The 19,874-nt window shown below is 44.4% G+C and overlaps 5 non-coding genes across 5 annotated transcripts; 1 reads left to right on the forward strand and 4 right to left on the reverse strand.

Moving 5' to 3' along the window:
- Positions 1 to 1,481: 1,481 nt before the first annotated feature.
- trnae-cuc (transfer RNA glutamic acid (anticodon CUC)) lies at positions 1,482 to 1,553 on the reverse strand. The gene has a single exon. It is a non-coding gene; the product is annotated as a tRNA-Glu (tRNA).
- Positions 1,554 to 12,794: 11,241 nt separating this feature from the next.
- On the reverse strand, positions 12,795 to 12,866 carry trnae-cuc (transfer RNA glutamic acid (anticodon CUC)). The gene has a single exon. It is a non-coding gene; the product is annotated as a tRNA-Glu (tRNA).
- Positions 12,867 to 14,723: 1,857 nt separating this feature from the next.
- trnae-cuc (transfer RNA glutamic acid (anticodon CUC)) lies at positions 14,724 to 14,795 on the reverse strand. The gene has a single exon. It is a non-coding gene; the product is annotated as a tRNA-Glu (tRNA).
- A 1,853-nt stretch (positions 14,796 to 16,648) lies between these two features.
- On the reverse strand, positions 16,649 to 16,720 carry trnae-cuc (transfer RNA glutamic acid (anticodon CUC)). Its single transcript has one exon. It is a non-coding gene; the product is annotated as a tRNA-Glu (tRNA).
- A 1,842-nt stretch (positions 16,721 to 18,562) lies between these two features.
- On the forward strand, positions 18,563 to 18,635 carry trnar-gcg (transfer RNA arginine (anticodon GCG)). The gene has a single exon. It is a non-coding gene; the product is annotated as a tRNA-Arg (tRNA).
- The last annotated feature ends 1,239 nt before the right edge of the window (positions 18,636 to 19,874 follow it).

Raw genomic sequence — 19,874 nt, forward strand, 5'->3', positions numbered from 1 at the left:
ATTCCGATGTCTAGGGGAGACACGGACATGCTTTGGTATTGCCATTCGTCTCACAAAATGCAGGCTGGTGGGCCAGTTGATTCTAGAATGAACAATTTCATCGCTACTCTGTAACCGCTTTACTACTTTGAAGGGTGCAATGCCATGTGGTTTTGATGTCACAGGCTTGCCATTTTGAAGCCTTATCACTAATTGCCACCTGGACATTGAGAATAATTTGTAATCTGCATTAAACTGAACGAGCGAATAATCAGCATATTAAAAATTGGTCTCACTTTCATTATTAACCTCACAACATGTCAGTTTTGTACCTTGACAGACCGACGATAGGCAGTTTTTCCTCTAGATAACGGTTGCCATGTGTGTTTTCAGATGCATGACACAAGTATTTTCACCTGGACAAGACCTTAATTACCAGTTCGAGGTATAAATTCAGCAATCACAGGATTCTGGCCAAAAACCTGAACCATGTGTGAGTCAACAAACATGTCCCATGAATGCATGCAACACTATATATTTCAGTAAACCGTCCCTTCGGATGATTCTTGTATTGCCAAATTATTATCACATTGTTACAGTCACACACCAAAAGCAACAGGCCACTACAAAACCCTGCGCCCACACTGGCCACATTTATGGAAAGTGGCCCACAAGCTTGTGGCCAGTTAAAGCTGGCCAGTTCCCATATGGTCTAGCAGTTAAGATTCCTGGTTTTCTCGTACGCAGCCAGGGGTTGACTCCAGTTTTTCCTCTAGATAAAGGTTGCCGTGTGTGTTTTCAAATGGATGACACGAGTATTTTCACTTGGACAAGAGCTTAATTACCAGTTTGAGGAATCAATTCTGCAATCACAGGAATCTGCCCAAATACACTGAACCCCCGGGTTGAGTGAAAAAACAGATTCCCTGAATGCATACAACACTATATAATTCAGAAAACCGTCCTTTTGGATAATTCTTGTTTTGCCAAATTATTATCACATTGTTACAGTCACAGAACTAAAGCAACAGGCCACTACAAGGTCCTGCGCCCACGCTGACCACATGTATGGAAAGTGCGCCAGAAGCCCATGGCCAGTTTAAAGTGTCCAGATCCCATATGGTCTAGCGGTTAGGATTCCTGGTTTTCACCCAGGCGGCCCGGGTTCAACTCCCGGTATGGGAATGCATGCTCCTTTTTGCTTCCCTCCTCAAAAATCCAGCAAATCTTCCTGCACCAGAAGTGACTTTTTGGCCAGCAGTAGAGCTACAGAACCCTGATATGTCGAGGTTCTGACTAGCCCTTAGCCCCTTCGATAGCTCAGCTGGTAGAGCGGAGGACTGTAGGTTGGAGTGTTGGCCGTCCTTAGGTCGCTGGTTCAACTCCGGCTCGAAGGAGGTGTTTTTTTCATGTTCCCACCAATGTTTTGGCTTGGAGCTGGCATTCTCACAGCTGTCAGCAGAGCTTGAATTCGCAGTCCACAATTGGAAGGCAAAAGAGCTTTCCCTGACCGGGAATCGAACCCGGGCCGCGGCGGTGAGAGCGCCGAATCCTAACCACTAGACCACCAGGGAGGGATGGTGGGCTGGAGGGCTCGTGGGCTGGAGGGCTGGAGGGCTGGAGGGCTGGTAGTCTGTTCTCCTGATAACAAGGTGAGAATGAGCAGACATCAATGCTTGCCACCGTCACATCGAAAACCAACAAGTCTGTAACAATCGGGGGTCTTTACTTTTGGTGGGCCAGTGGCGCAATGGATAACGCATCTGACTACGGATCAGAAGATTCTAGGTTTGACTCCTGGCTGGCTCGCTCTGTGCTTGTTTTTCTCCGGCTTATTTTGTTGTTGTGTTTTTTTCTCCAAAGTCCAAAAGAAAAGGCAACTCTCTAGGCATTCTTCTATTTTTTCCAAAAAAAGGCACATTCTGCACACCCATTCCGATGTCTAGGGGAGACACGGACATGCTTTGGTATTGCCATCTGCTCACAAAATGCAGGCTGGTGGGCCAGTTGATTCTATGAATGAACAATTTCATCGCTACTCTGTAACCGCTTTACTACTTTGAAGGGTGCAATGCCATGTGGTTTTGATGTCACAGGCTTGCCATTTTGAAGCCTTATCACTAATTGCCACCTGGACATTGAGAATAATTTGTAATCTGCATTAAACTGAACGAGCGAATAATCAGCAATTTTGCGGATTAAAAATTGGTCTCACTTTCATTATTAACCTCACAACATGTCAGTTTTGTACCTTGACAGACCGACGATAGGCAGTTTTTCCTCTAGATAACGGTTGCCATGTGTGTTTTCAGATGCATGACACAAGTATTTTCACCTGGACAAGACCTTAATTACCAGTTCGAGGTATAAATTCAGCAATCACAGGATTCTGGCCAAAAAACTGAACCATGTGTGAGTCAACAAACATGTCCCTTGAATGCATGCAACACTATATATTTCAGTAAACCGTCCCTTCGGATGATTCTTGTATTGCCAAATTATTATCACATTGTTACAGTCACACACCAAAAGCAACAGGCCACTACAAAACCCTGCGCCCACACTGGCCACATTTATGGAAAGTGGCCCACAAGCTTGTGGCCAGTTAAAGCTGGCCAGTTCCCATATGGTCTAGCAGTTAGGATTCCTGGTTTTCTCGTACGCAGCCAGGGGTTGACTCCAGTTTTTCCTCTAGATAAAGGTTGCCGTGTGTGTTTTCAAATGGATGACACGAGTATTTTCACTTGGACAAGAGCTTAATTACCAGTTTGAGGAATCAATTCTGCAATCACAGGAATCTGCCCAAATACACTGAACCCCCGGGTTGAGTGAAAAAACAGATTCCCTGAATGCATACAACACTATATAATTCAGAAAACCGTCCTTTTGGATAATTCTTGTTTTGCCAAATTATTATCACATTGTTACAGTCACAGAACTAAAGCAACAGGCCACTACAAGGTCCTGCGCCCACGCTGACCACATGTATGGAAAGTGCGCCAGAAGCCCATGGCCAGTTTAAAGTGTCCAAATCCCATATGGTCTAGCGGTTAGGATTCCTGGTTTTCACCCAGGCGGCCCGGGTTCAACTCCCGGTATGGGAATGCATGCTCCTTTTTGCTTCCCTCCTCAAAAATCCAGCAAATCTTCCTGCACCAGAAGTGACTTTTTGGCCAGCAGTAGAGCTACAGAACCCTGATATGTCGAGGTTCTGACTAGCCCTTAGCCCCTTCGATAGCTCAGCTGGTAGAGTGGAGGACTGTAGGTTGGAGTGTTGGCCATCCTTAGGTCGCTGGTTCAACTCCGGCTCGAAGGAGGTGTTTTTTTCATGTTCCCACCAATGTTTTGGCTTGGAGCTGGCTTTCTCACAGCTGTCAGCAGAGCTTGAATTCGCAGTCCACAATTGGAAGGCAAAAGAGCTTTCCCTGACCGGGAATCCAACCCGGGCCGCGGCGGTGAGAGCGCCGAATCCTAACCACTAGACCACCAGGGAGGGCTGGAGGGCTCGTGGGCTGCTGGGCTGGTGGGCTGGAGGGCTGGAGGGCTGGTAGTCTGTTCTCCTGATAACAAGGTGAGAATGAGCAGACATCAATGCTTGCCACCGTCACATCGAAAACCAACAAGTCTGTAACAATCGGGGGTCTTTACTTTTGGTGGGCCAGTGGCGCAATGGATAACGCATCTGACTACGGATCAGAAGATTCTAGGTTCGACTCCTGGCTGGCTCGCTCTGTGCTTGTTTTTCTCCGGCTTATTTTGTTGTTGTGTTTTTTTTCTCCAAAGTCCAAAAGAAAAGGCAACTCTCTAGGCATTCTTCTATTTTTTCCAAAAAAAGGCACATTCTGCACACCCATTCCGATGTCTAGGGGAGACACGGACATGCTTTGGTATTGCCATTCGTCTCACAAAATGCAGGCTGGTGGGCCAGTTGATTCTAGAATGAACAATTTCATTGCTACTCTGTAACCGCTTTACTACTTTGAAGGGTGCAATGCCATGTGGTTTTGATGTCACAGGCTTGCCATTTTGAAGCCTTATCACTAATTGCCACCTGGACATTGAGAATAATTTGTAATCTGCATTAAACTGAACGAGCGAATAATCAGCATATTAAAAATTGGTCTCACTTTCATTATTAACCTCACAACATGTCAGTTTTGTACCTTGACAGACCCACGATAGGCAGTTTTTCCTCTAGATAACGGTTGCCATGTGTGTTTTCAGATGCATGACACAAGTATTTTCACCTGGACAAGACCTTAATTACCAGTTCGAGGTATAAATTCAGCAATCACAGGATTCTGGCCAAAAAACTGAACCATGTGTGAGTCAACAAACATGTCCCTTGAATGCATGCAACACTATATATTTCAGTAAACCGTCCCTTCGGATGATTCTTGTATTGCCAAATTATTATCACATTGTTACAGTCACACACCAAAAGCAACAGGCCACTACAAAACCCTGCGCCCACACTGGCCACATTTATGGAAAGTGGCCCACAAGCTTGTGGCCAGTTAAAGCTGGCCAGTTCCCATATGGTCTAGCAGTTAGGATTCCTGGTTTTCTTGTACACAGCCAGGGGTTGACTCCAGTTTTTCCTCTAGATAAAGGTTGCCGTGTGTGTTTTCAAATGGATGACACGAGTATTTTCACTTGGACAAGAGCTTAATTACCAGTTTGAGGAATCAATTCTGCAATCACAGGAATCTGCCCAAATACACTGAACCCCCGGGTTGAGTGAAAAAACAGATTCCCTGAATGCATACAACACTATATAATTCAGAAAACCGTCCTTTTGCATAATTCTTGTTTTGCCAAATTATTATCACATTGTTACAGTCACAGAACTAAAGCAACAGGCCACTACAAGGTCCTTCGCCCACGCTGACCACATGTATGGAAAGTGCGCCAGAAGCCCATGGCCAGTTTAAAGTGTCCAAATCCCATATGGTCTAGCGGTTAGGATTCCTGGTTTTCACCCAGGCGGCCCGGGTTCAACTCCCGGTATGGGAATGCATGCTCCTTTTTGCTTCCCTCCTCAAAAATCCAGCAAATCTTCCTGCACCAGAAGTGACTTTTTGGCCAGCAGTAGAGCTACAGAACCCTGATATGTCGAGGTTCTGACTAGCCCTTAGCCCCTTCGATAGCTCAGCTGGTAGAGCGGAGGACTGTAGGTTGGAGTGTTGGCCATCCTTAGGTCGCTGGTTCAACTCCGGCTCGAAGGAGGTGTTTTTTTCATGTTCCCACCAATGTTTTGGCTTGGAGCTGGCTTTCTCACAGCTGTCAGCAGAGCTTGAATTCGCAGTCCACAATTGGAAGGCAAAAGAGCTTTCCATGACCGGGAATCGAACCCGGGCCGCGGCGGTGAGAGCGGCGAATCCTAACCACTAGACCACCAGGGAGGGCTGGAGGGCTCGTGGGCTGCTGGGCTGGTGGGCTGGTGGGCTGGAGGGCTGGTAGTCTGTTCTCCTGATAACAAGGTGAGAATGAGCAGACATCAATGCTTGCCACCGTCACATCGAAAACCAACAAGTCTGTAACAATCGGGGGTCTTTACTTTTGGTGGGCCAGTGGCGCAATGGATAATGCGTCTGACTACGGATCAGAAGATTCTAGGTTCGACTCCTGGCTGGCTCGCTCTGTGCTTGTTTTTCTCCGGCTTATTTTGTTGTTGTGTTTTTTTTCTCCAAAGTCCAAAACAAAAGGCAACTCTCTAGGCATTCTTCTATTTTTTCCAAAAAAAGGCACATTCTGCACACCCATTCCGATGTCTAGGGGAGACACGGACATGCTTTGGTATTGCCATTCGTCTCACAAAATGCAGGCTGGTGGGCCAGTTGATTCTAGAATGAACAATTTCATCGCTACTCTGTAACCGCTTTACTACTTTGAAGGGTGCAATGCCATGTGGTTTTGATGTCACAGGCTTGCCATTTTGAAGCCTTATCACTAATTGCCACCTGGACATTGAGAATAATTTGTAATCTGCATTAAACTGAACGAGCGAATAATCAGCATATTAAAAATTGGTCTCACTTTCATTATTAACCTCACAACATGTCAGTTTTGTACCTTGACAGACCGACGATAGGCAGTTTTTCCTCTAGATAACGGTTGCCATGTGTGTTTTCAGATGCATGACACAAGTATTTTCACCTGGACAAGACCTTAATTACCAGTTCGAGGTATAAATTCAGCAATCACAGGATTCTGGCCAAAAAACTGAACCTTGTGTGAGTCAACAAACATGTCCCTTGAATGCATGCAACACTATATATTTCAGTAAACCGTCCCTTCGGATGATTCTTGTATTGCCAAATTATTATCACATTGTTACAGTCACACACCAAAAGCAACAGGCCACTACAAAACCCTGCGCCCACACTGGCCACATTTATGGAAAGTGGCCCACAAGCTTGTGGCCAGTTAAAGCTGGCCAGTTCCCATATGGTCTAGCAGTTAGGATTCCTGGTTTTCTTGTACGCAGCCAGGGGTTGACTCCAGTATTTCCTCTAGATAAAGGTTGCCGTGTGTGTTTTCAAATGGATGACACGAGTATTTTCACTTGGACAAGAGCTTAATTACCAGTTTGAGGAATCAATTCTGCAATCACAGGAATCTGCCCAAATACACTGAACCCCCGGGTTGAGTGAAAAAACAGATTCCCTGAATGCATACAACACTATATAATTCAGAAAACCGTCCTTTTGCATAATTCTTGTTTTGCCAAATTATTATCACATTGTTACAGTCACAGAACTAAAGCAACAGGCCACTACAAGGTCCTTCGCCCACGCTGACCACATGTATGGAAAGTGCGCCAGAAGCCCATGGCCTGCGGTTAGGATTCCTGGTTTTCTCCCAGGCGGCCCGGGTTCAACTCCCGGTATGGGAATGCATGCTCCTTTTTGCTTCCCTCCTCAAAAATCCAGCAAATCTTCCTGCACCAGAAGTGACTTTTTGGCCAGCAGTAGAGCTACAGAACCCTGATATGTCGAGGTTCTGACTAGCCCTTAGCCCCTTCGATAGCTCAGCTGGTAGAGCGGAGGACTGTAGGTTGGAGTGTTGGCCATCCTTAGGTCGCTGGTTCAACTCCGGCTCGAAGGAGGTGTTTTTTTCATGTTCCCACCAATGTTTTGGCTTGGAGCTGGCTTTCTCACAGCTGTCAGCAGAGCTTGAAAATCGCAGTCCACAATTGGAAGGCAAAAGAGCTTTCCCTGACCGGGAATCAAACCCGGGCCGCGGCGGTGAGAGCACCGAATCCTAACCACTAGACCACCAGGGATGGATGGTGGGCTGGAGGGCTCGTGGGCTGGTGGGCAGGAGGGCTGGAGGGCTCGTGGGCTGGTGGGCTGGTGGGCTGGTGGGCTGGAGGGCTGGTAGTCTGTTCTCCTGATAACAAGGTGAGAATGAGCAGACATCAATGCTTGCCACCGTCACATCGAAAACCAACAAGTCTGTAACAATCGGGGGTCTTTACTAATGGTGGGCCAGTGGCGCTCCATGTCACCTGTAGGTCGTGGTTATTCTTTGTTATGACAGCCAATCACGTTCCCGGCTGCAACCATGAAACTTATATTTTAGCCAATCAGCGCTCGTATCGCAACCGCGAATTTGCCAATCAGCGCTCGTATCGCAACCGCGAATTTGCCAATCAGCGCTCGTATCGCAACCGCGAATTTGCCAATCAGCGCCCGTTCCTCATCCGCGATTCTTCGTAGTAAGTAGATCAATTGATAACATTAAAAACTACCGGAGATTTAAGGATCACTTTTACTGTCTATGGTGAAGAAGAAGAAGATAACGGTCATCGATTAACTTCTAAACAACATTTGCAATGTAAGTGAGTCTTTTATCAATAAAATTACAATACTGGTGCACAAATATGCATTAATTCATGCTTCAAGAATGCACAGATAATCACGAGTTAATGTAAACTCATGAAGGACTAACTTAAACCATTTATTAATGATTACTACATCAGCAACTAATAAACATTCTATATGATTAATAGATTAAGTAATAAATAAATTGTTACCAGTCAAATGTACTTTAATGTATAAGTTGAGTAATAACATTATATTAACTAATGATTTAAATGTATATGTTAATTACTACAGTGGCCAAAGCTATGCACTTCAACTTCCAGTTGTCAGCTTTAATTAATCTTTAGCTAATGATTTGCAAAGGAAACTGAGGAACTGAGTTATAATATAATATTGTGGTATATTATCTAATTGTCAATGTTTTACTATTTTAAAGGTGAGCTTATTGGAGTGGAATATCTTTACCAGCAAACTGGTAAAGTTCTGCAGGACTACAAGTTGGCCATTGAAGAGTCAGAGACTACTGAGGTTGGTATAGAGGTGGATGAAGGTTATGCTGAACTTGAGGAGTTTCAGGACATCACTGTCCCCACCTTTGACACTGAACGGACACCTGCTGCCTCTTCACAAGCATCAGTGTCTGCAGCATCTGCAGCATCATTTCCAACTCCTCCAGCAACCAGCCCCACGTCATCACTGTTTGTGGTCCCTCCATCATCAGTGTCATCTCCTGTCAGCAGCTCACTGCACACTCAATCAAATCTAGAACTCTTTCCTGGAGCACATAGCTGTGAGTTTTACTAAAGTATTCATAAAGGTTTCGTATTTGTTATCACACTAACTATAAATTTGTATTTATCACATTGAAAGGCATAAATACAAATTTAAAATAAATATTTACCTTTTTAATGTTGCCACAGTGGACCGATTATCTGCAGAAACGGATCGTCCAGTTTATTTTTTATGTACATTTACATGTGTGTAAGCATAATCTGGGTTACATTGGATGTGCTTTCATGTGAATATTTGTATTCACTGATGCTATCAAAAGTTCCTAAATTATCTTTCATTTTAGGATTACGTTGGACCTGATAATATTGAGGGGTATGGAGCCGTGCAGGACTTGGCAGAGTTTTTGGTTAGCCTCAGAGACCACCGTCTGGCTTTGCCGGGAGAAGAGTGCATCAAGATCAACTCCCTATGGCAGGCATTGGGGGAGTATGACAAGAAAAAGACCATTTACCCACCACTTAACCAAACCAACCTAAAACAGGGACGATTCAGGGCCACTAAGAAGATTGTGGCCCCAGGTGTGGAGAGCAGCAAAAGGTATGTTACGCTTAGTAAACATAGGGTCTACACATTTTTTATATAAAATATATATAATATATCTGAAACTGGCTGAAATATCACCTAAAACCTGACACCTTCATGACTAGCTTATCTTCCTGTAGCCTGTTAAGTTCAAACTTAGCCTGATTACAACATAAATTATTAGTTGTGATTTACGTTTTATTCTGACTATATATATTAGGTTGCTAAGTATGTTACATTGCTATGAACACAGTTCCAACTGTACATTGGAATATTTAATTTAGAAGAAACAAGGCAATCATTTCTTAAATCATTAAAATCATTTTGTATCATGTTGAGTCAAATAATTTGTCTTTTACTGTACTTTAGTAAGTAGCCATGTAATAAGTGGGATAATATGCAGTCATTATTGTGAAAAAAACCTGACAGGCTGACTAACAACACCCTGTAATTATTCCACAACACAGTAGAGAACTGATTTATTGATATGACATTTCAACATCAATCTAAAAACAAAACAAAGAGAGACAACATAACTATGCGCACATATTATAAATGAACATTTAGACAACACAAAGCAAAACAGACAGCATAGGAAAGGTAAAATAAAAATAAGATCACACAATGAAAACAATCTTACATTAATAATATGTATTCTGTTGTAATTTGCAGGTGTTTCGTTGGGGCTCACAGTCCTGCACAGTGGCCTGACTGCAACCGAAGGCCATTTTCACAAGGCTCTGTGCTCTCTACCCAAACGCGGTGCGCTGTGATGGAATGAGGGTGTCCCGCTTCACTGTGGTAGCATGTGCTTACAAGCACATCCAAGATAGATATATAATATAAACGGTATGTTTATGTTTTTTATTATTATTTTGGCTAATATATGAAAAGTCCACTACAGTGGTAAAAACTATTTTTTTATTTACTTTTTTTTTTAAGCAAATATGTCATAATTGCACTACTGTGGTAAATGTTTGTCTTTGTTTACTATTAATTATTATTATTTTCTTAGTCTGATGTCAAAATTGCACTGCAAATGTTTGTTTTGGTTTTTACACTGATATGTACAAATTTTATTATTGTGGTAAACATTTTTGGTGTATACTGTACAAAATTGCATTACTGTTCTAAATGTTTTATTGGCTTTAAAATATATATGCAGATTAAAAGGGTTGTTAATATTTGCCCTCACACTATTGTTATTGTTCCTATTTGTATTCTCACAATATTTGTAAATGTATATATATTTGCACTGTTGTTATAATTTTATATAATGACTTTATATTTGCAAATAAAAAGGGTTGTTAATCTTTGCACTCACAATGTTTTTGTGCCTATTTCTCACTGTAATTGTAGTTTGCAAAAAAAAAAAACATGTTTTTAAGTATTCCAGTATTACATAACAGTAAAACACACACACAAAGAAACAGGGACTTCCAGAATAAGTCAGAACATATAATAATATAATATAATGTTATACTGTAAAAATAATATATTATACTGAAAAAAAAAGTGTCAGTAAGCGCTGCGTTATTCATGTATTTTGTTATGAAAATGCACAAAAACACAAATCATGTATTTTTGCAATGAATAGTCACGTTTTATCTGTCAAATAATTTCGGCTTTTTTTATCCAGCTGGATGCCTTTGTCCATATAAGGTATTTCCTGTAGCGTGCGTCACATAGTGGTCACAAGTTGGTGCTTCTACGAGTCCGTTTTGGAGTTAATGCGAGAGAGCGCCCTCCGGCGTCCGGTATGAATGAAACGTACATAACGTGTTTGTTTACCCTGGAAAGTTCCCAAATTAAAGTGCGGGGTACGAATTTACGTTCGATTAAATTACGGGGGATAATGATGATTACGCACGCGTGCATCAGCAGCGTCAAAACGAACACATTCCAGGAATTACATCACTGGTCGGAGCGGGCCGCGAACTCGCGTACCTGTGCGTCTTTTAGGATCTTTACCTCGACTAATGGGCGCCGGCCTTGGCGCAATGGATAACGCGTCTGACTACGGATCAGAAGATTCTAGGTTCGACTCCTGGCTGGCTCGCTCTGTGCTTGTTTTTCTCCGGCTTATTTTGTTGTTGTGTTTTTTTTCTCCAAAGTCCAAAAGAAAAGGCAACTCTCTAGGCATTCTTCTATTTTTTCCAAAAAAAGGCACATTCTGCACACCCATTCCGATGTCTAGGGGAGACACGGACATGCTTTGGTATTGCCATTCGTCTCACAAAATGCAGGCTGGTGGGCCAGTTGATTCTAGAAAGAACAATTTCATCGCTACTCTGTAACCGCTTTACTACTTTGAAGGGTGCAATGCCATGTGGTTTTGATGTCACAGGCTTGCCATTTTGAAGCCTTATCACTAATTGCCACCTGGACATTGAGAATAATTTGTAATCTGCATTAAACTGAACGAGCGAATAATCAGCAATTTTGCGGATTAAAAATTGGTCTCACTTTCATTATTAACCTCACAACATGTCAGTTTTGTACCTTGACAGACCGACGATAGGCAGTTTTTCCTCTAGATAACGGTTGCCATGTGTGTTTTCAGATGCATGACACAAGTATTTTCACCTGGACAAGACCTTAATTACCAGTTCGAGGTATAAATTCAGCAATCACAGGATTCTGGCCAAAAAACTGAACCATGTGTGAGTCAACAAACATGTCCCTTGAATGCATGCAACACTATATATTTCAGTAAACCGTCCCTTCGGATGATTCTTGTATTGCCAAATTATTATCACATTGTTACAGTCACACACCAAAAGCAACAGGCCACTACAAAACCCTGCGCCCACACTGGCCACATTTATGGAAAGTGGCCCACAAGCTTGTGGCCAGTTAAAGCTGGCCAGTTCCCATATGGTCTAGCAGTTAGGATTCCTGGTTTTCTCGTACGCAGCCAGGGGTTGACTCCAGTTTTTCCTCTAGATAAAGGTTGCCGTGTGTGTTTTCAAATGGATGACACGAGTATTTTCACTTGGACAAGAGCTTAATTACCAGTTTGAGGAATCAATTCTGCAATCACAGGAATCTGCCCAAATACACTGAACCCCCGGGTTGAGTGAAAAAACAGATTCCCTGAATGCATACAACACTATATAATTCAGAAAACCGTCCTTTTGGATAATTCTTGTTTTGCCAAATTATTATCACATTGTTACAGTCACAGAACTAAAGCAACAGGCCACTACAAGGTCCTGCACCCACGCTGACCACATGTATGGAAAGTGCGCCAGAAGCCCATGGCCAGTTTAAAGTGTCCAGATCCCATATGGTCTAGCGGTTAGGATTCCTGGTTTTCACCCAGGCGGCCCGGGTTCAACTCCCGGTATGGGAATGCATGCTCCTTTTTGCTTCCCTCCTCAAAAATCCAGCAAATCTTCCTGCACCAGAAGTGACTTTTTGGCCAGCAGTAGAGCTACAGAACCCTGATATGTCGAGGTTCTGACTAGCCCTTAGCCCCTTCGATAGCTCAGCTGGTAGAGCGGAGGACTGTAGGTTGGAGTGGTGGCCATCCTTAGGTCGCTGGTTCAACTCCGGCTCGAAGGAGGTGTTTTTTTCATGTTCCCACCAATGTTTTGGCTTGGAGCTGGCTTTCTCACAGCTGTCAGCAGAGCTTGAATTCGCAGTCCACAATTGGAAGGCAAAAGAGCTTTCCCTGACCGGGAATCGAACCCGGGCCGCGGCGGTGAGAGCGCCGAATCCTAACCACTAGACCACCAGGGAGGGATGGTGGGCTGGAGGGCTCGTGGGCTGCTGGGCTGGTGGGCTGGAGGGCTGGAGGGCTGGAGGGCTGGTAGTCTGTTCTCCTGATAACAAGGTGAGAATGAGCAGACATCAATGCTTGCCACCGTCACATCGAAAACCAACAAGTCTGTAACAATCGGGGGTCTTTACTTTTGGTGGGCCAGTGGCGCAATGGATAACGCGTCTGACTACGGAACAGAAGATTCTAGGTTCGACTCCTGGCTGGCTCGCTCTGTGCTTGTTTTTCTCCGGCTTATTTTGTTGTTGTGTTTTTTTTCTCCAAAGTCCAAAAGAAAAGGCAACTCTCTAGACATTCTTCTAGTTTTTCCAAAAAAAGGCACATTCTGCACACCCATTCCGATGTCTAGGGGAGACACGGACATGCTTTGGTGTTGCCATTTCGTCTCACAAAATGCAGGCTGGTGGGCCAGTTGATTCTAGAATGAACAATTTCATCGCTACTCTTTAACCGCTTTACTACTTTGAAGGGTGCAATGCCATGTGGTTTTGATGTCACAGGCTTGCCATTTTGAAGCCTTATCACTAATTGCCACCTGGACATTGAGAATAATTTGTAATCTGCATTAAACTGAACGAGCGAATAATCAGCATATTAAAAATTGGTCTCACTTTCATTATTAACCTCACAACATGTCAGTTTTGTACCTTGACAGACCGACGATAGGCAGTTTTTCCTCTAGATAACGGTTGCCATGTGTTTTTTCAGATGCATGACACAAGTATTTTCACCTGGACAAGACCTTAATTACCAGTTCGAGGTATAAATTCAGCAATCACAGGATTCTGGCCAAAAAACTGAACCATGTGTGAGTCAACAAACATGTCCCTTGAATGCATGCAACACTATATATTTCAGTAAACCGTCCCTTCGGATGATTCTTGTATTGCCAAATTATTATCACATTGTTACAGTCACACACCAAAAGCAACAGGCCACTACAAAACCCTGCGCCCACACTGGCCACATTTATGGAAAGTGGCCCACAAGCTTGTGGCCAGTTAAAGCTGGCCAGTTCCCATATGGTCTAGCAGTTAGGATTCCTGGTTTTCTCGTACGCAGCCAGGGGTTGACTCCAGTTTTTCCTCTAGATAAAGGTTGCCGTGTGTGTTTTCAAATGGATGACACGAGTATTTTCACTTGGACAAGAGCTTAATTACCAGTTTGAGGAATCAATTCTGCAATCACAGGAATCTGCCCAAATACACTGAACTCCCGGGTTGAGTGAAAAAACAGATTCCCTGAATGCATACAACACTATATAATTCAGAAAACCGTCCTTTTGGATAATTCTTGTTTTGCCAAATTATTATCACATTGTTACAGTCACAGAACTAAAGCAACAGGCCACTACAAGGTCCTGCGCCCACGCTGACCACATGTATGGAAAGTGCGCCAGAAGCCCATGGCCAGTTTAAAGTGTCCAAATCCCATATGGTCTAGCGGTTAGGATTCCTGGTTTTCACCCAGGCGGCCCGGGTTCAACTCCCGGTATGGGAATGCATGCTCCTTTTTGCTTCCCTCCTCAAAAATCCAGCAAATCTTCCTGCACCAGAAGTGACTTTTTGGCCAGCAGTAGAGCTACAGAACCCTGATATGTCGAGGTTCTGACTAGCCCTTAGCCCCTTCGATAGCTCAGCTGGTAGAGCGGAGGACTGTAGGTTGGAGTGTTGGCCATCCTTAGGTCGCTGGTTCAACTCCGGCTCAAAGGAGGTGTTTTTTTCATGTTCCCACCAATGTTTTGGCTTGGAGCTGGCTTTCTCACAGCTGTCAGCAGAGCTTGAATTCGCAGTCCACAATTGGAAGGCAAAAGAGCTTTCCCTGACCGGGAATCGAACCCGGGCCGCGGCGGTGAGAGCGCCGAATCCTAACCACTAGACCACCAGGGAGGGATGGTGGGCTGGAGGGCTCGTGGGCTGCTGGGCTGGTGGGCTGGAGGGCTGGAGGGCTGGAGGGCTGGTAGTCTGTTCTCCTGATAACAAGGTGAGAATGAGCAGACATCAATGCTTGCCACCGTCACATCGAAAACCAACAAGTCTGTAACAATCGGGGGTCTTTACTTTTGGTGGGCCAGTGGCGCAATGGATAACGCGTCTGACTACGGATCAGAAGATTCTAGGTTCGACTCCTGGCTGGCTCGCTCTGTGCTTGTTTTTCTCCGGCTTATTTTGTTGTTGTGTTTTTTTTCTCCAAAGTCCAAAAGAAAAGGCAACTCTCTAGGCATTCTTCTATTTTTTCCAAAAAAAGGCACATTCTGCACACCCATTCCGATGTCTAGGGGAGACACGGACATGCTTTGGTATTGCCATTCGTCTCACAAAATGCAGGCTGGTGGGCCAGTTGATTCTAGAATGAACAATTTCATCGCTACTCTGTAACCGCTTTACTACTTTGAAGGGTGCAATGCCATGTGGTTTTGATGTCACAGGCTTGCCATTTTGAAGCCTTATCACTAATTGCCACCTGGACATTGAGAATAATTTGTAATCTGCATTAAACTGAACGAGCGAATAATCAGCATATTAAAAATTGGTCTCACTTTCATTATTAACCTCACAACATGTCAGTTTTGTACCTTGACAGACCGACGATAGGCAGTTTTTCCTCTAGATAACGGTTGCCATGTGTGTTTTCAGATGCATGACACAAGTATTTTCACCTGGACAAGACCTTAATTACCAGTTCGAGGTATAAATTCAGCAATCACAGGATTCTGGCCAAAAAACTGAACCATGTGTGAGTCAACAAACATGTCCCTTGAATGCATGCAACACTATATATTTCAGTAAACCGTCCCTTCGGATGATTCTTGTATTGCCAAATTATTATCACATTGTTACAGTCACACACCAAAAGCAACAGGCCACTACAAAACCCTGCGCCCACACTGGCCACATTTATGGAAAGTGGCCCACAAGCTTGTGGCCAGTTAAAGCTGGCCAGTTCCCATATGGTCTAGCAGTTAGGATTCCTGGTTTTCTCGTACGCAGCCAGGGGTTGACTCCAGTTTTTCCTCTAGATAAAGGTTGCCGTGTGTGTTTTCAAATGGATGACACAAGTATTTTCACTTGGACAAGAGCTTAATTACCAGTTTGAGGAATCAATTCTGCAATCACAGGAATCTGCCCAAATACACTGAACCCCCGGGTTGAGTGAAAAAACAGATTCCCTGAATGCATACAACACTATATAATTCAGAAAACCGTCCTTTTGGATAATTCTTGTTTTGCCAAATTATTATCACATTGTTACAGTCACAGAACTAAAGCAACAGGCCACTACAAGGTCCTGCGCCCACGCTGACCACATGTATGGAAAGTATGGAAGCCCATGGCCAGTTTAAAGTGTCCAGATCCCATATGGTCTAGCGGTTAGGATTCCTGGTTTTCACCCAGGCGGCCCGGGTTCAACTCCCGGTATGGGAATGCATGCTCCTTTTTGCTTCCCTCCTCAAAAATCCAGCAAATCTTCCTGCACCAGAAGTGACTTTTTGGCCAGCAGTAGAGCTACAGAACCCTGATATGTCGAGGTTCTGACTAGCCCTTAGCCCCTTCGATAGCTCAGCTGGTAGAGCGGAGGACTGTAGGTTGGAGTGTTGGCCATCCTTAGGTCGCTGGTTCAACTCCAGCTCGAATGAGGTGTTTTTTTCATGTTCCCACCAATGTTTTGGCTTGGAGCTGGCTTTCTCACAGCTGTCAGCAGAGCTTGAATTCGCAGTCCACAATTGGAAGGCAAAAGAGCTTTCCCTGACCGGGAATCGAACCCGGGCCGCGGCGGTGAGAGCGCCGAATCCTAACCACTAGACCACCAGGGAGGGATGGTGGGCTGGAGGGCTCGTGGGCTGCTGGGCTGGTGGGCTGGAGGGCAGGAGGGCTGGTAGTCTGTTCTCCTGATAACAAGGTGAGAATGAGCAGACATCAATGCTTGCCACCGTCACATCGAAAACCAACAAGTCTGTAACAATCGGGGGTCTTTACTTTTGGTGGGCCAGTGGCGCAATGGATATTCTAGAATGAACAATTTCATTGCTACTCTGTAACCGCTTTACTACTTTGAAGGGTGCAATGCCATGTGGTTTTGATGTCACAGGCTTGCCATTTTGAAGCCTTATCACTAATTGCCACCTGGACATTGAGAATAATTTGTAATCTGCATTAAACTGAACGAGCGAATAATCAGCATATTAAAAATTGGTCTCACTTTCATTATTAACCTCACAACATGTCAGTTTTGTACCTTGACAGACCGACGATAGGCAGTTTTTCCTCTAGATAACGGTTGCCATGTGTGTTTTCAGATGCATGACACAAGTATTTTCACCTGGACAAGACCTTAATTACCAGTTCGAGGTATAAATTCAGCAATCACAGGATTCTGGCCAAAAAACTGAACCATGTGTGAGTCAACAAACATGTCCCTTGAATGCATGCAACACTATATATTTCAGTAAACCGTCCCTTCGGATGATTCTTGTATTGCCAAATTATTATCACATTGTTACAGTCACACACCAAAAGCAACAGGCCACTACAAAACCCTGCGCCCACACTGGCCACATTTATGGAAAGTGGCCCACAAGCTTGTGGCCAGTTAAAGCTGGCCAGTTCCCATATGGTCTAGCAGTTAGGATTCCTGGTTTTCTCGTACGCAGCCAGGGGTTGACTCCAGTTTTTCCTCTAGATAAAGGTTGCCGTGTGTGTTTTCAAATGGATGACACGAGTATTTTCACTTGGACAAGAGCTTAATTACCAGTTTGAGGAATCAATTCTGCAATCACAGGAATCTGCCCAAATACACTGAACCCCCGGGTTGAGTGAAAAAACAGATTCCCTGAATGCATACAACACTATATAATTCAGAAAACCGTCCTTTTGGATAATTCTTGTTTTGCCAAATTATTATCACATTGTTACAGTCACAGAACTAAAGCAACAGGCCACTACAAGGTCCTGCGCCCACGCTGACCACATGTATGGAAAGTGCGCCAGAAGCCCATGGCCAGTTTAAAGTGTCCAGATCCCATATGGTCTAGCGGTTAGGATTCCTGGTTTTCACCCAGGCGGCCCGGGTTCAACTCCCGGTATGGGAATGCATGCTCCTTTTTGCTTCCCTCCTCAAAAATCCAGCAAATCTTCCTGCACCAGAAGTGACTTTTTGGCCAGCAGTAGAGCTACAGAACCCTGATATGTCGAGGTTCTGACTAGCCCTTAGCCCCTTCGATAGCTCAGCTGGTAGAGCGGAGGACTGTAGGTTGGAGTGTTGGCCATCCTTAGGTCGCTGGTTCAACTCCGGCTCGAAGGAGGTGTTTTTTTCATGTTCCCACCAATGTTTTGGCTTCGAGCTGGCATTCTCACAGCTGTCAGCAGAGCTTGAATTCGCAGTCCACAATTGGAAGGCAAAAGAGCTTTCCCTGACCGGGAATCGAACCCGGGCCGCGGCGGTGAGAGCGCCGATTCCTAACCACTAGACCACCAGGGAGGGATGGTGGGCTGGAGGGCTCGTGGGCTGCTGGGCTGGTGGGCTGGAGGGCTGGAGGGCTGGAGGGCTGGTAGTCTGTTCTCCTGATAACAAGGTGAGAATGAGCAGACATCAATGCTTGCCACCGTCACATCGAAAACCAACAAGTCTGTAACAATCGGGGGTCTTTACTTTTGGTGGGCCAGTGGCGCAATGGATAACGCGTCTGACTGCGGATCAGAAGATTCTAGGTTCGACTCCTGGCTGGCTCGCTCTGTGCTTGTTTTTCTCCGGCTTATTTTGTGGTTGTGTTTTTTTTCTCCAAAGTCCAAAAGAAAAGGCAACTCTCTAGGCATTCTTCTATTTTTTCCAAAAAAAGGCACATTCTGCACACCCATTCCGATGTCTAGGGGAGACACGGACATGCTTTGGTATTGCCATTCGTCTCACAAAATGCAGGCTGGTGGGCCAGTTGATTCTAGAAAGAACAATTTCATCGCTACTCTGTAACCGCTTTACTACTTTGAAGGGTGCAATGCCATGTGGTTTTGATGTCACAGGCTTGCCATTTTGAAGCCTTATCACTAATTGCCACCTGGACATTGAGAATAATTTGTAATCTGCATTAAACTGAACGAGCGAATAATCAGCAATTTTGCGGATTAAAAATTGGTCTCACTTTCATTATTAACCTCACAACATGTCAGTTTTGTACCTTGACAGACCGACGATAGGCAGTTTTTCCTCTAGATAACGGTTGCCGTGTGTGTTTTCAGATGCATGACACAAGTATTTTCACCTGGACAAGACCTTAATTACCAGTTCGAGGTATAAATTCAGCAATCACAGGATTCTGGCCAAAAAACTGAACCATGTGTGAGTCAACAAACATGTCCCTTGAATGCATGCAACACTATATATTTCAGTAAACCGTCCCTTCGGATGATTCTTGTATTGCCAAATTATTATCACATTGTTACAGTCACACACCAAAAGCAACAGGCCACTACAAAACCCTGCGCCCACACTGGCCACATTTATGGAAAGTGGCCCACAAGCTTGTGGCCAGTTAAAGCTGGCCAGTTCCCATATGGTCTAGCAGTTAGGATTCCTGGTTTTCTCGTACGCAGCCAGGGGTTGACTCCAGTTTTTCCTCTAGATAAAGGTTGCCGTGTGTGTTTTCAAATGGATGACACGAGTATTTTCACTTGGACAAGAGCTTAATTACCAGTTTGAGGAATCAATTCTGCAATCACAGGAATCTGCCCAAATACACTGAACCCCCGGGTTGAGTGAAAAAACAGATTCCCTGAATGCATACAACACTATATAATTCAGAAAACCGTCCTTTTGGATAATTCTTGTTTTGCCAAATTATTATCACATTGTTACAGTCACAGAACTAAAGCAACAGGCCACTACAAGGTCCTGCGCCCACGCTGACCACATGTATGGAAAGTGCGCCAGAAGCCCATGGCCAGTTTAAAGTGTCCAGATCCCATATGGTCTAG

This window comes from Carassius gibelio, chromosome A11, assembly GCF_023724105.1.
Source record: "Carassius gibelio isolate Cgi1373 ecotype wild population from Czech Republic chromosome A11, carGib1.2-hapl.c, whole genome shotgun sequence".
Taxonomy (NCBI): Eukaryota; Metazoa; Chordata; class Actinopteri; order Cypriniformes; family Cyprinidae; genus Carassius; species Carassius gibelio.